Consider the following 13,934-nt stretch of genomic DNA (forward strand, 5'->3'; position numbering starts at 1 on the left):
AACTTCCAGCAATTTCCCTGAGAACCTCAAAAGATTTAGTCTTAGAAGACTAAGTTATGGTAGCTAGGCCCCATGGAGGACAACATTTTCATTTTTAGTCCCTCATCTATTCATCCATTCAGCATTATTCCTACCCAGAACACATTTTTGTGTTCTCAGTTTACAAAATACAGATTGAATTTTTATTGCACAGGTTAGAAGTAACACCAATTTCTGCTTATTGTGATATTCGCAAAGTATCTGATGTGTTCATTGATGCTATTCCTGTATCATTAGTTTACCGCTATGTTAGATTACCAATTACCAAAGATTATCAAGTACATTATTAAAACATATATTTAAAAACTTTGAAATGGAATGCTATATACTGCAATTATAAATACATTGAAAAAAAGGAGAAATAGGTTTAGCCTTGACTTCCTAGCCTAGCCTAGAGATTTGTTATTCCCCAGTGATTAAATCCCACTGGATTCAGAAAGGTTGAATGCACTATTATGTGATGAATCCTTATCAAGTACATTCCTAGATAAAATGAACTTTTTTGGAATTAAGAAAGGTGGGAGAAGAGTATTCCCCATAACAAATGCATTATTGTCTGTAATATCTTACACAATAAATTTGTTAATATTTAAGAAACCTTTAGCCTGTAGGCTATTTTAAAAACAGTGTCACTTCGGATCTAGTGATTGGTATGGAAATGGGGAGCTAGTAACAGACGTCCATTATATCTGAAAAAAATAGAAATTTGCATTATCATTTTCCCCCAGAGCTTCCCCAGAAGGATCTGAAAATATGTCTATATGCAGAGCAATGAATACACATTTTCAAATACATAAAAGTTGTTTAAAGTTTATACCTGATTTAAAACACTTAAAAATTTATACCTGAAAACATTATTGTTTGCACAATTTATGATTTCATTTCACAATCTTTATGGATGCTTTGTGTGCCATTTATTGTCCTAGATGAACCAAAAATGCAATCATTTATACAGGCATTCTTGCAAAAGACCTCCTGATACACACAGTAAGGATCTTTTAAACATTATTTTCCCTCTGTATAGCATAACACAACTAAATAAACTTTCCTGAAACTTGCACATGGGATTTCTTAACCAATGCATGAGTCTTACTAGGAGTAGTCTTTCTGCCACCTTCACTTGTGTTAGATTATTTGTCCCATCACATCTAACCAGAACACTAATTAATTATGTTTGGGGAAGATTGGAATTGTAGCCCAAAATATATGGCAAGCTCTGAAGAGCAAAGGCTGTTCTTAAAAAATGAAAAAGAGCTAACTATAATATATACATTGTGGAACCAATTACTATACTGTACACTGCTATATTGTAGTTCAGTTTGTATTTAATATTTCACAACTAGTGAAATGTTAAACTGAAAAGGCATTCAAACCAAAGGCTGTTCTCTGAATGCCCTTTGAATATATGATCATCCTGTGTAAAAAGGAATATATGCTAATCTATAAGGCAAGATTTTTCTCTTCATGTTCCATTAAAATTTCCAAACTCTTTTCTGATAGAGCATTGTTTCTTTCTAGTCCCAAAACTTACACATATTCAACAACAACAATAAATAATAATAATCAGTTGCAAAAGGTGGCTTTACTCAGAACAGCTTTCATCCTGTGATGATATCTGTAACACTATCCAACATCCAGATCTGTCTGTCCAAGTCCTTGGAAAGAACTTGATAGGTAGACAAAAATGTGAATAATGATGATGATGATGATGATGTATATGAAACCAGAATTGGGAAGACAGCAACAGATAGCAAGTGCCATCTCTGTAAAGAAGCTGAAGGAACAGTGGATCACCTGGTTAGTTGCTGCAAGAAGATTGCACAGACTGACTACAAGCAACAGCATGACAAATGGCAACAGTGGCATATTGGAAGGTCTACATGAAATATTATTTGCTTGCAAACAAGAACTAATAGGACCATAAAATAGAGAAAGCAATAGAAAATGAAGACACTAAAGTGCTCTGGGGCTTTAGAATTCAAACAGACAGGTACCTGTTACATAATACCCCAGAATTAACAAATGTCGATAAGAAAGACAAAAAAGTCTGTACAATAGAGACAACAGAAGAGAAAGAACTGGAGAAAATAACAAAATTCAAGGACCTGCAAATAGAAATACTGTAGAATGATTGTGGCAAAAGAAAGCAAAAGTAGGTGTCATGGTTCCAACAGATGAAACCCTTCAAAAGAACTTTGAGGCATTGTTTACCTTAAAGAATCTTTTATTCAAGAAACAAAATATAGTCACTACATAGTTGAACCCAAAAACTAAATTCCCCTCCCCTGGATACAAAGTTACAAAGTACAATTCCCTCCTCCAATAAACAGTCATAAATTACATTCCCCAATTAGCTTGAAGTGTGGGCTTTCTCCCCAGCTCTCCAGCCCGCCAAAACACTATCAGCTCTGGGCCCAATGTCCTTGGGATCCCACGGCTGAGTTGTTATTGTTATGACTAGCTGGATTCTCATCCATATTCCCCCTCCCAGCATCAACTAATTCTAAAAGCATAGAGAAAATGGCTTCATTTTCATCTGTTGTCAAAGCAAGAACATCCGATGTTAGCAGCATTGACAGTAGGAATTCCGGGTTAGACGTTGTGGTGTAATGGGCGCAGGAAAATGGGGCTTTGTTTTTCTTTTTATAGGCTTTATTCATTTTTTTAAAATTACAACCTTTAGAACTTAGTAAACAACATGTTAGGGACGCGGTGGCTCAGTGGGTTAGGACACTGAACTTGTCGATCAGAAGGTCGGCAGTTTGGCGGGTCAAATCCCGAGTGCCGCGTAACAGAGTGAGTGCCTGTTACTCGTCCCAGCTTCTGCCAACCTAGCAGTTCGAAAGCACATAAAAATGCAAGTAGAAAAATAGGGACCACTACGGTGGGAAGGTAACAGCGTTCCGTGCACCTTTGGCGTCTAGTCATGCCGGCCACATGACTACGGAGACGTCCTCGGACAAGTGCTGGCTCTTCGGCTTTGAAACAGAGATGAGCACCAACCCCTAGAGTCGGAAATGACTAGCACGTATGTGCAGGGGAACCTTTACCTTTACCTTAAACAACATGTTGTCTGGGTTCACATATTTTAACATTAAGTTCTTCAATATAAATCTATTCAGTACTGCACAATCCAGTATTTTTTCCTTGGTCTTCCTTTCTTCCCCATATTTTTCCGTTTTTCCCCTCATTAAACAATTACCATTCTGTGTACTATTAATGTATACAAAATTAGATATAAACATCTTCATCATATTTTACTAATATTATAAAAATAATATCAATTCATAAGTCAATATCCTGTTTTTCATGCTCTTATTAAAGTTTGATTTCCCATCAATATTTATAGCAGGGGTGTGAAAATGCTGGCCCATGTGCAGGATGCGTCACGCAGAAGCCGCACCCACCCCATTGCCAACAATGGCAAAACAGTCCCAATATGTTGTGTGACGTCACTTGACATTGCGAGTTTGACATGTCTGATTTAAAGTATCTTTTTCAGTTATGATTTTCTCAATATTTTTTTTTTTATTGAAAAGTTTTAAAAATACAGTTTTCCTTTAAAAAACCCCCTTCCCCCTCCCTCCTCCCCTCCCTACCTCCCCCCTTCCCCCCCCTCCCCCCCTCCCTCCTCCCCCCCACCTCCCCCTAACCCCCCTCCCCCCCCGGACTTCCCAGAGCTAAATACAAGGTATATATATATAAAAAAGCAATCATAAACAACCATATACTAACAACTATAAAATCTAAAATCCATCACTCTCTAACTTATATAGGATCAAACAAAACTTAGCATTATTAAATATATATAGAAGACAAAATAAAAAAAGAAAAAAGAAAACGAAAGAAGACTTATTCAAATGCTAGATAAAACTTCTTGACCCTATACTTATTCTGGATAAACTCAATCCATTTTCTCCATTCCATAATATAATGTTCTTGCGAGTAATCTTTCAAATAGGCCGAAATCTTCGCCATCTCTGCCAAGTCGGAAACCTTTAAAATCCACTCTTGTATAGTCGGCAGTTCCTCTTTCTTCCAATATTGACCTATCAAAAGAACTGGAGAGTTGGGAAAAATTGCAATTGTCTTTGTTGGGACGGATTGCAGCAGTGAAAATGAATGTCCTGCCCAAATTTTTATTCTTATTTCAAATGATACCGATTCTTAAGAAAGACTCTAACTTGGAGGAATGGCAGCGTGGTATCAATAAATTTGTGTGGGCAGGGAAAAAGCCACGAGTTAAACTTAAGATTATGCAGGATACTCGTGAGAGAGGTGGCCTTAAAATGCCTAATTTTAAATTATATTATGAAGCTGCTGCACTAGTAGGAATAAGTGATTGGATTAATTTGACACAATCGAGGTTATTAAATCTTGAGGGCCATGATCTGTTGTTTGGCTGGCATGCATATTTGTTGTATGATAAGAAGGTAGATACTGTGTTTAGGATGCATATTTTAAGACAGGCATTGCTGAGAGTTTGGAAGAAGTATAGATATAAGTTAAGCAGCAAGATACCATTGTGGGCAATCCCAAAACACGCAATAGAAAATATACATGCTGGTTTCAAACATGATGAGACTACTTACAAGGAAATTTTAAGTTTGGAAAGGAATATTTGGTGCTTGAAACCATATAGTTTCTTGCGAGAAGAGAAGGTTGTTCAGACTTGGTTTCAATATATTCAGTTACAGGCCAGGTGGAAAGAAGATCAAAAAAATGGATTTGCAACGACTGATGAAAATTTGATAAAGCAAATTAGAAATCAAGGACCAGCACATATTAAACGGATATATCTTGCATTGATAGAGATCGATTCAGAAACTGAGCTTGTTAAGGATTGTATGATAAAATGGGCCCAAAACATTCAGGAAGTTATTACAATGGACACGTGGGAAAAGATCTGGGTGAGGAATGTAAAATTCACTCAAGCTCAAAGTTTAAGAGAGAACTTTTACAAAATGTTTTATAGATGGCATCTAGATCCTAAAAAGCTTGCAAGTATGTATCCGAATTATCAGCCTAAATGTTGGAGGTGTGGTGATGAAGAGGCAACATATTTTCACATATGGTGGACATGTAAAAAGGTCAAGGCTTTTTGGATAAAAGTCTGGTGGAATATGCAGAAGATTTTTAAACGGAGGATAAAGTTTTGTCCGCAATTTTTTTTGTTGGGAATAATTGTTGACGCTACAGTTGTGGACTCTAAGTTGATGTTGAATTTAGTCACGGCAGCAAGGATTTTCTCAATATTAATTACATTTATATAGCTAAAAATTTTATTCATACCAATCCTCTTATTTTCAATTTTTCCATATCAAAAGAAGAAAAAATGCTATTTTAATTCTAAATCATATATTCCATTATAAAAATCTAGTTATATCTAAGGTTCATCCATTCTTTTAATCATATTCAAACAGGTATATTAAACAGATAGTGCCCCTTCTGATAGATCAAATCCTCGGTTTTTTAAGTCTAACTCACTTTCTTTCTTTGCCAAGCAGCTTTCCAGGCCAAGGCAATTAAATCGCCCAAGAATTTTCTTTCTATTTTTGTGAAACCTGCTTGGCATGAGAAAGACAATTTAGGTAGAGTATTTTTGGGGAGAAACTCCACCCATCCACATTCTCTAGACCAGGGCTGTACATCTGGCTGACTGTGTAATGAACCATGATAATAACATTTACCGTACTTGGTTGTGAGGCTTGTGTGCTCTGAGGAATATGAGAGTTAGGCTAGAGCAGGGGTGTCAAACTTGCAACGTCATGTGACATGTCGCGACGTATCACGACTTTTTTGCCATTGCCGGCAATGGGGTGGGCGTGGTTTTGCTATGATGCATCCGGCCCATGGGCTGGGAGTTTGACACCTCTGGGCTAGAGGTTCAACCATACTTGACATATCTCACCTGAGGAGCCAGAGGAAGAGTGTTTCTCCCATAAAAAATATATGGTGAGCCATAAACTACAGAAACAGATACTAGCTTGATTGTCACCCTAGGCAACCAAGACCACACTAGGTGATGGAGTTCCTGGATATCTGGTGAGGCAGATGTAGTGGGAAGTACAGTGTAGACATGTACACAGGTACACATGTCTGCTGCGGACAGCAATCACTTTGGAGGAAGGAGGGAAGGCTTCATTGTGTCCCTGCACAGCCAGATTCTCCCCTGTAGTCAACAGGAACCATGGTCAAGAAATTTCTTGGAGGAATTCCTGGCCAGCCCTACTTCAGGGCATAAAGTTCAGTTTGCTTCATTCTTATCTAAGTGCCATCCTGACTTTTCCTACCAATAATAATCCCATCAATGCCTTCACTCCTCTCCAACCAGAGAGGTCCTACTGGCATAAGAACTCTCTAGGAGTTGCAAAATCTTAGCAGGCTGACCAGGTTGCAAGTCAGGAGGAGGGGCTTTTTCTGTGAAATCATCCCATTCCACCTCATACTCTTCCACCAAAACTGTTTTGGGACACACAGTTAATGCTCTTTCAAAAGAGAGTCAGTCTTATATTCAGAAATAACTTGACTGATAGGTCACAGGCAAATTATTACTTGGACAACTTGAGAAATTGCTAAGCCCTCTCTCTATCTTGGGCATTCATCTACATTTGCCCAAACTTGCTACTCCCCCTCCCCCTCAAGTGTTTGTCATTTTCCCCACAACTGAGTGATGAGAAAATGGTGATAAGGGAAATGAAGGCAGGAGAATCTACTAATTAGGGTACTACAGAATACAGAATAACAGAGTTGCAAGGGACCTTGGAGGTCTTCCAGTTCAACCCCCTGCCCAAGCAGCAGATGCTATACCATTCCAGACACATGGCTGTCCAATCTGTTCTTAAAAACTTCCAGTGAAAGAGCAGCCACAACTTCTGAAAGCAAGCTGTTCCACTGATTAATTTTTCCCACTGTCAGTACGTTTCTCCTTAGTTCTATGTTGGATAAATTTTCATCCATTACTTCTTGTCTTGCCCTCAGGTGCTTTGGTAAATAGATTGTCCCCTTCTTCTTTGTGACAGCCTCTCAAATATTGAAAAACTGCAGTCATATCACCCTACTCCTTCTCATCATTAGACTAGACATATTAGTTCCTGCGACCATCATATGTTTTAGCCTCCAGACCCCTAAACATCTTTGTTGCTCTTCTTTGCACTCTTTCTAGTCTCAAGAACTGCATTGCATTGCATTGCATTGCATTGCATTGCATTGCATTGATCAGAACTGGATGCAGTAAGATCCAGTGGTCTTATCAAGGCAGTATGCTTCATGTGATCTTGATACGATTCCTGTTAATTTAATCTAGGACTGCATTGACTTTTTGGTAAGGTTCCATAACTTGTCCTATATTAAAACTGTAAGTAAGTACCAACTGCTGTCAGAATATGGGGCAGGGCAATTTATGGTAGCATATTTTCTGCTAATTCAAGAATTGAAAACACAGCATGTTAAGATAGTTGTGAGGAAAAGTCCCCAGTTACAATATAATAGTAAAGAAGCCCTGGGTTAGATTTATACACTTCAGTGAAGTTTATATGATTTTTGTTTAGCCCATTCTGTAAATCCAATCACTGCAGTTTGTAAACTATTGCTATTATAATTGCTATTAACAATTGTGACTAATTTATCAAAACAATTGGAACAAACCATGACTGAGTATATTATGTGAACCAATCCTGTGGGTCACCAAACACTCTCTTGATGCTGCATCTGACTGATAGAACTGTCTTCAGCAATCAAGTACATTGTAGATGTTTTGGCTGCAGTCCCCATCATTCCGGTTATCTTTAGCACAATGTATCTGCTAGGACCTAGGCTGGAGAAGTTTGGATTGGACCAATATTTCTCAGCCTTAGCAACTTTAAGATGTGTGGATTTCATGCTGGCTGGAGAATTCTTGGAATTGAAGTCTACAAATCTATTTGTAGATTTGTGCTATTTGGCTATTTCTTCCATGAATAGGTGAAAGAAAATGTCAATCCTCTTTACCTGAAGGAAGTTCTAATTCCAGGGTGTAGCATATTTGTAAGGAGCAGCCACGATTTGACATGGCCCCTACTATTAATATTTACTTCTTAGGACTATTGCATCTACTAGGCTTCTGCTTTAGCTGCTCTATTGCTGTAAAGGTTGAAGAAAGCTGTTTTAGAAAGCAACAGCTCAATCTGCATTCTGCAGCTGACATCATATTGCAGCAGCATTTCCTGACTAGTCAGCCTAAAGATGGTTGTTTGTCTTGTATAACAACAGCCTCATCTTGGTATCTAGCAATGCAGTTTGGAGAAACAAGCCACAGGTGTTAAAAGTGCTTCCAAATATATTAAAGGAAAGCCTCTTCCTCTACCTGCCTTTATGTTATCTTTGCTCGCCATTATCTTTATGGGAAATTCCAGATAGTTAGCAATTAACTCAATCTTGCCAAGGCGTTTCTTATTGCAGATGTGGGAAGGAGAGGCAGATAATTGTTGGAGAATTAAAGCCTTGATACTAGCATGAAGGACACATGCTATCTGCCACAAAAAAACATCTAGCAAAGTTCTGATGAAGCTGGAATCTGGCTTAGGAAAATTCTTAACTCTAATCCACTAATGGGAGGTTTTAAATTTTCACATCACTTCATTTCAGCATGTTCTCCTTATCTGGGGTGAATTACTGATCATGAAAATCTGCTTTACATAGCATGCTTTGTATGATGTATTTTTTTTGGTTGTGACTTAGTGTGAATTCAGCCAGTTCTGACTTGTAAACCATGTTTGTACAAATCTAGTACTGTACATAAGATTATACAATCTATTTTAACATAATGCAGCTTAAGAGTAAATAAGCACTTAAACTTATTGAAATGAACATTCCAAGATATTTTTTTTCAAAATTAAATGCACCATTAATTATAGGGCATTGAACCCTTTGTAAATTGCAATGGTGGTAAATTAAAATGGGATTATGAATGCTTTGGACTTGTGGATTCATGTGACACATTTTGTGTCAAATGTGAGGACTTTCAGACAAATGCATTAGTAAATTGGATTTATTAAAGGAAAATAACTAGTTCTGAATTCTGTGTGTCTGCAGAAAAAAAAATCCTTTCTTTGATTATTTGAGCTAACTAAACTTTCTGGTATATCAAGGATTAGTCAGAGCTAAAGTATGCCTCTTGATTAGATGAGATTCTTCTTAGGAGCCTGGTAAAGTGATTAGTCATGTTTTCATCTCAACCCAAACAGAATTATTCTATTCTATAGAAAAATTATAGTGAGTTGCTGAGAAGCAAAATCTAAATGGCACAAATAACTGTGGGCTAGTTCAGCCTTGTGTATTCTTGACTCCTAAAACTGCCTCAGTTGAATTGGAAGTCATGAAACTTGAAATACAAAGAAAAGGACCACAAGGACACCAACCAGTCTTTATATATGCGCAGATATACATACTGTATAAAAATTGTGGTAGTAAGAACAGTAGCAAGTGCCAGGAATATCTAGAAGAAAAGGATGGGATCTGTGCTTTGAAGCTTATCAAATAACTGAGAGCCAAACAGAGGGATGTTTGCTAAGATCATCTCCAGATTACTGAGGATAGCATTGGAAAAATGGGCAAGCAGCATAAATATGGGTTTTTTTCCTACAGATTTTCAAAGCTGTTTAGGGTCATGCTAGACATATGTTCCAACACCATTTGCATTTAAAATGCATACTTTTTAAAAAAACATAAGAAGCTGTGTGTGAAAATCACTGAAATAGCAGTGAATGGGGAAGGGAACCTCATTTATGTATAGGGAGGAAAGCTTCCATTATTGTGGGATGCAATCAGCTTTGTATATTAGATTTCTAGTTTCAGTTCCAAACCTCTCCAGATAGGGCTGTGAAAAGTGTCTGTTGAACCAATGTCAGCCAGTGCAAATATCAGAACTAGATAAGCCTATGGCTTAGCTCTGCATATAGCCAATTTATTTTTTTTATAAAAAATGTGCACTTGAATGCAAAGATGTACTTAACATCCCGCCTTGTTCACTGTTTAATCCATCTCTAGCCATCAAGAATACTAGCTAAATTGCCAAATCACTACTGATGTGTTATTTAAAGATGCTTACAGTCATTTCTGTTGCTTAGGCAGTGGGGTTGAAGTCAGCTTGTTATAAGACATCCAGCACAGAAAATCAGTTGCCTGGATGTTGCCACATAGTGCTTGTTTACTATATTTTCTGTTTCTTCCTGTTTTTTCTCCCCCCTCCTGCCACGTACAGCTTACTGCAGGATTAGTCTTCCTCCAGCTGTTGCCAACTTGTGAACAATCACAGTGCTGTGAGGGACATTTTGGTGACCTCATCTCGCAGACATCTCTGCTTGCCACAAGGAAAAAAAATAGGAAAAGAAAATTCTTCTGTGAATATGGAAAGAACTTGTTCATTCAAAAGAATCCATTTTGTCAGAGGGCATCCCAAATGTAGTTGGAGACTGTCATCTAATGCTCTAGTGAACCCAAATCTCAGGAAGACAAGCCAAGAATCCCATTTTTTTCTAAGCCTACAGAAAACTACTTTTACTCATTCAAGTTCCTGAAAAAGTGTCAGAATACATAAATAGTATACAGGTAGTCCTTGACTTGCAACAGTTTATTTAGTGAACATTTGAAGTTACAACGGCATTGAAAAAAGTGATTTATGACCGTTTTTCACACAACCATTGCAGCATGCCCTTGGTCATGTGATCAATTTTCAGGCACTGGCAACTGAGTCATATTTATGACAGTTGCAGATTCTGGGGTCATGTGATCATCTTTTGCAACCTTCTGACAAGCAACCTCAATGGGAAAGCCAGATTCACTTAACAACTGGGTTAATAATTTATCAACTGATGTGATTCACTTAACAACTGTGGCAGGAAAGGTCATAAAATGGGGCAAAATTCACTTAACAAATGTTTCACTTAACAATAGAAATTTTGGGCTCGGTAAGTCAAGGACTACCTGTACCTCAGAAGACAGGACTGTGGAGTCAAGTGGTTCTGAAAGATAGAGTTCTATGCAGGTAATACTCACTAACAGCCACAGTTGTTACATGAAGTGGTCTCTAAGTGAATCCCTGATGGTGTTTATGATTTTACTTCAGCCTTCTTTTGCTTTACAGACCTGCAAAGGTCATTAAGGTGAGGACTGGTCACAACCATTACTTTTTCATCACTGTTGCAACTACAAATTGTTGCTAAACAAAGGAATTGCTAAATGAGGGCTACATGCACTCACTAGTGCAGGGGTAGGCAACCTTGGGCTCTTTTATGACTCGTGTACTTCAGCTCCCAGAATTCCTGAGCCAGCTGGCTCAGGAATTCTGGAAGTTGAAGTCCACGAGTCATAAAAGAGCCAAGGCTGGCTCAGGAATTCTGGGAGTTGAAGTCCACGAGTCATAAAAGAGCCAAGGCTGGCTCAGGAATTCTGGGAGTTGAAGTCCACGAGTCATAAAAGAGCCAAGGCTGGCTCAGGAATTCTGGGAGTTGAAGTCCACGAGTCATAAAAGAGCCAAGGCTGGCTCAGGAATTCTGGGAGTTGAAGTCCACGAGTCATAAAAGAGCCAAGGCTGGCTCAGGAATTCTGGGAGTTGAAGTCCACGAGTCATAAAAGAGCCAAGGCTGGCTCAGGAATTCTGGGAGTTGAAGTCCATGAGTCATAAAAGAGCCAAGGTTGCCTACCCCTGCACTAGGACATTATAACTGAGGTAGGTAGCTTATATTCCTCTCACAAGATGCCAGTGATTTGTTCAAACCTCTCTGGTTAAGAGAGACCCTTCCTTTACCTACGGCCTGAGAGAGAGTAAGAAAGGGGTTAGAAAGTAAACCCCAAACTGGCAATGAGTGCCAGAGACAAAATAAATGTACATATCTTTTGGGGGGGCTTGGATCTCACTAATTATATCTTTACCCCTGCCTATATGCCCCCTTAATTATCCCCAAGGAGCTACAGTCTTTGGCTGCAAAAAGATACCCTACCCTACATTGGTAAAGAGTAAAAAAAATCTTAACGATCAACCAGTTACAAAAGAGAAGGGTTTGAATCTCCATGTATTATGATTGGTTTGGTTTGCTTAACTAGAAGCAACCCAAGCAAACAACTTCAAGGAACCCTTTTGAGATAAGGAAGGATGTTAAAACATACTTATACCTGCTTTTAAAACTTGATTTCAGTTGATGGGAGAAATCTTACTGCCATGCATGTTAGGCCCTTTGGCAACATTTCTTTTTCATAGCTGCTAATCCCCTCAAGAGTTTACTGTATGACATCCACTTCTTCCCTTTTGTTTCTCAGCAAAATAGTTCGTTGAGAGTGATTTGATCAGGGAAAAATGCAGGCAGTTGGGTGGGAGCTGAAAGAGGTCAATGTATGAGTATCTTCTGAAAATATGTAGTGGAGGGGGAGTGAGGAGCCTAATTCTCATGTTCTTCCACGTCTAGGACAAGACAACCCTTCTTTCCCAGCCAACATAACTGTCTGAGAGCTGGTTCAGACGTGATTCAGACTGACTTATCTCAAATAGTGATGCTTCCAAAATATTTTTCTGTCCAATTGGGCACTGCTATAATTAGCCAGAGAGAAAATTTTATCCATTTTTCTCTTTTTGGGGCGGTCAACTGTTGCTGTGAGAATATACGTAGTACATACAGAGATCCTTTCAGATTAAGCTGTCTGAATTCCCCTCAAGCATACTTTCAAAGATACTGCTTCTCTTAAGGAGTGTATAACTTATGGTTGTCTGTATCACCCTTGAGACAAGGGGGTGGGTGGTTATTACCTTGTCAATGAAGGTAGTTTGTACCAGCGGGCAGAAGTGCAGAAGTACGTTGGCAGAGCACATGGCCAGAGACATGCAAGGCTGTAGTTTTAGATTTCATTGAGCCTCTCTCCTGATGTGGAGAAGAGTTGCTTCCAAGAGTATTCAGTTGTGTAGGGTGGCAGAAAAATGAGATTTAAATGAAAAGGGAAATGCGCAAGGGTGACTTTATGCATGCCGTCCTCCCTGTTAAGCCACACTATATATTATAATTGTGAAGTGGAATTAATGCAGGAATTGTGCTGTACTCAGCCTCTTTCTCAGCTAAGCAACAGCCTTATTTATGGCAGTAACAGGAAATTCAGGGGCCACCTGGAAGGCTTCCAAAGACAACATGTAAACTGTTCTCTTTTTTTGGGGGGGGGGGACATGGAAGCATGAAAAGCAGTCCTGTATCAGATTCTCTGATTTTACTTTGAGAAATAATTTCCTTATGTTCCTGAACAAACATTGTAGATAAGCTGCTGCAGTAGCTATGCAAAGCTCTAAGTGCTAGAAACAAATGCTATTTAGGATTTTGCATTGCCAATGCCTGAATTAGGACATACAGGATGCAAAGTTATATTTCAGCCCTCCGTGTCAGATCTTTAACATAAATTGAATTCTGTACACTCTCTGGAAGTATATAAAACAACAGCTTGACATATAGATTCCCCTGGAATGATAACAATGGAAGACTAGGATTACATTTCCTTCTGAGGGTGCATAATAAACAACAAATAATCCTATCTCAATCAGAGTTCTGGTGCAAGAAAAATGAACAGTGTGCTGATGAACTGGTTTCATATCCAATCCAAATTTTGTGTTTCTGGTAAAAAGAGGAGCCATCCTGCCTAGCTGGTGTCTCAGTATCTTGGATTGGAAAAACAGTTGAGTTGGTCTTTATTTTCAGCACAAGGCAGTTAGGAGAATATTGTCCCAATGGATGTACGGTTACTCTTCCCTTTTCTAGACTGTTCTTTTTTTTAAAGTGGCATTTTTCCCAATAGTTATTTGAAAAGTCTCGGGTCTCTATTCTTAAGTATAAATGTTTTTATTTCTAGGGAATGGAAAAATCATGGCATCACCTGTCATGAAA

This window comes from Vipera berus (assembly GCF_964194415.1).
Source record: "Vipera berus genome assembly, chromosome: 6".
Lineage (NCBI taxonomy): Eukaryota > Metazoa > Chordata > Lepidosauria > Squamata > Viperidae > Vipera > Vipera berus.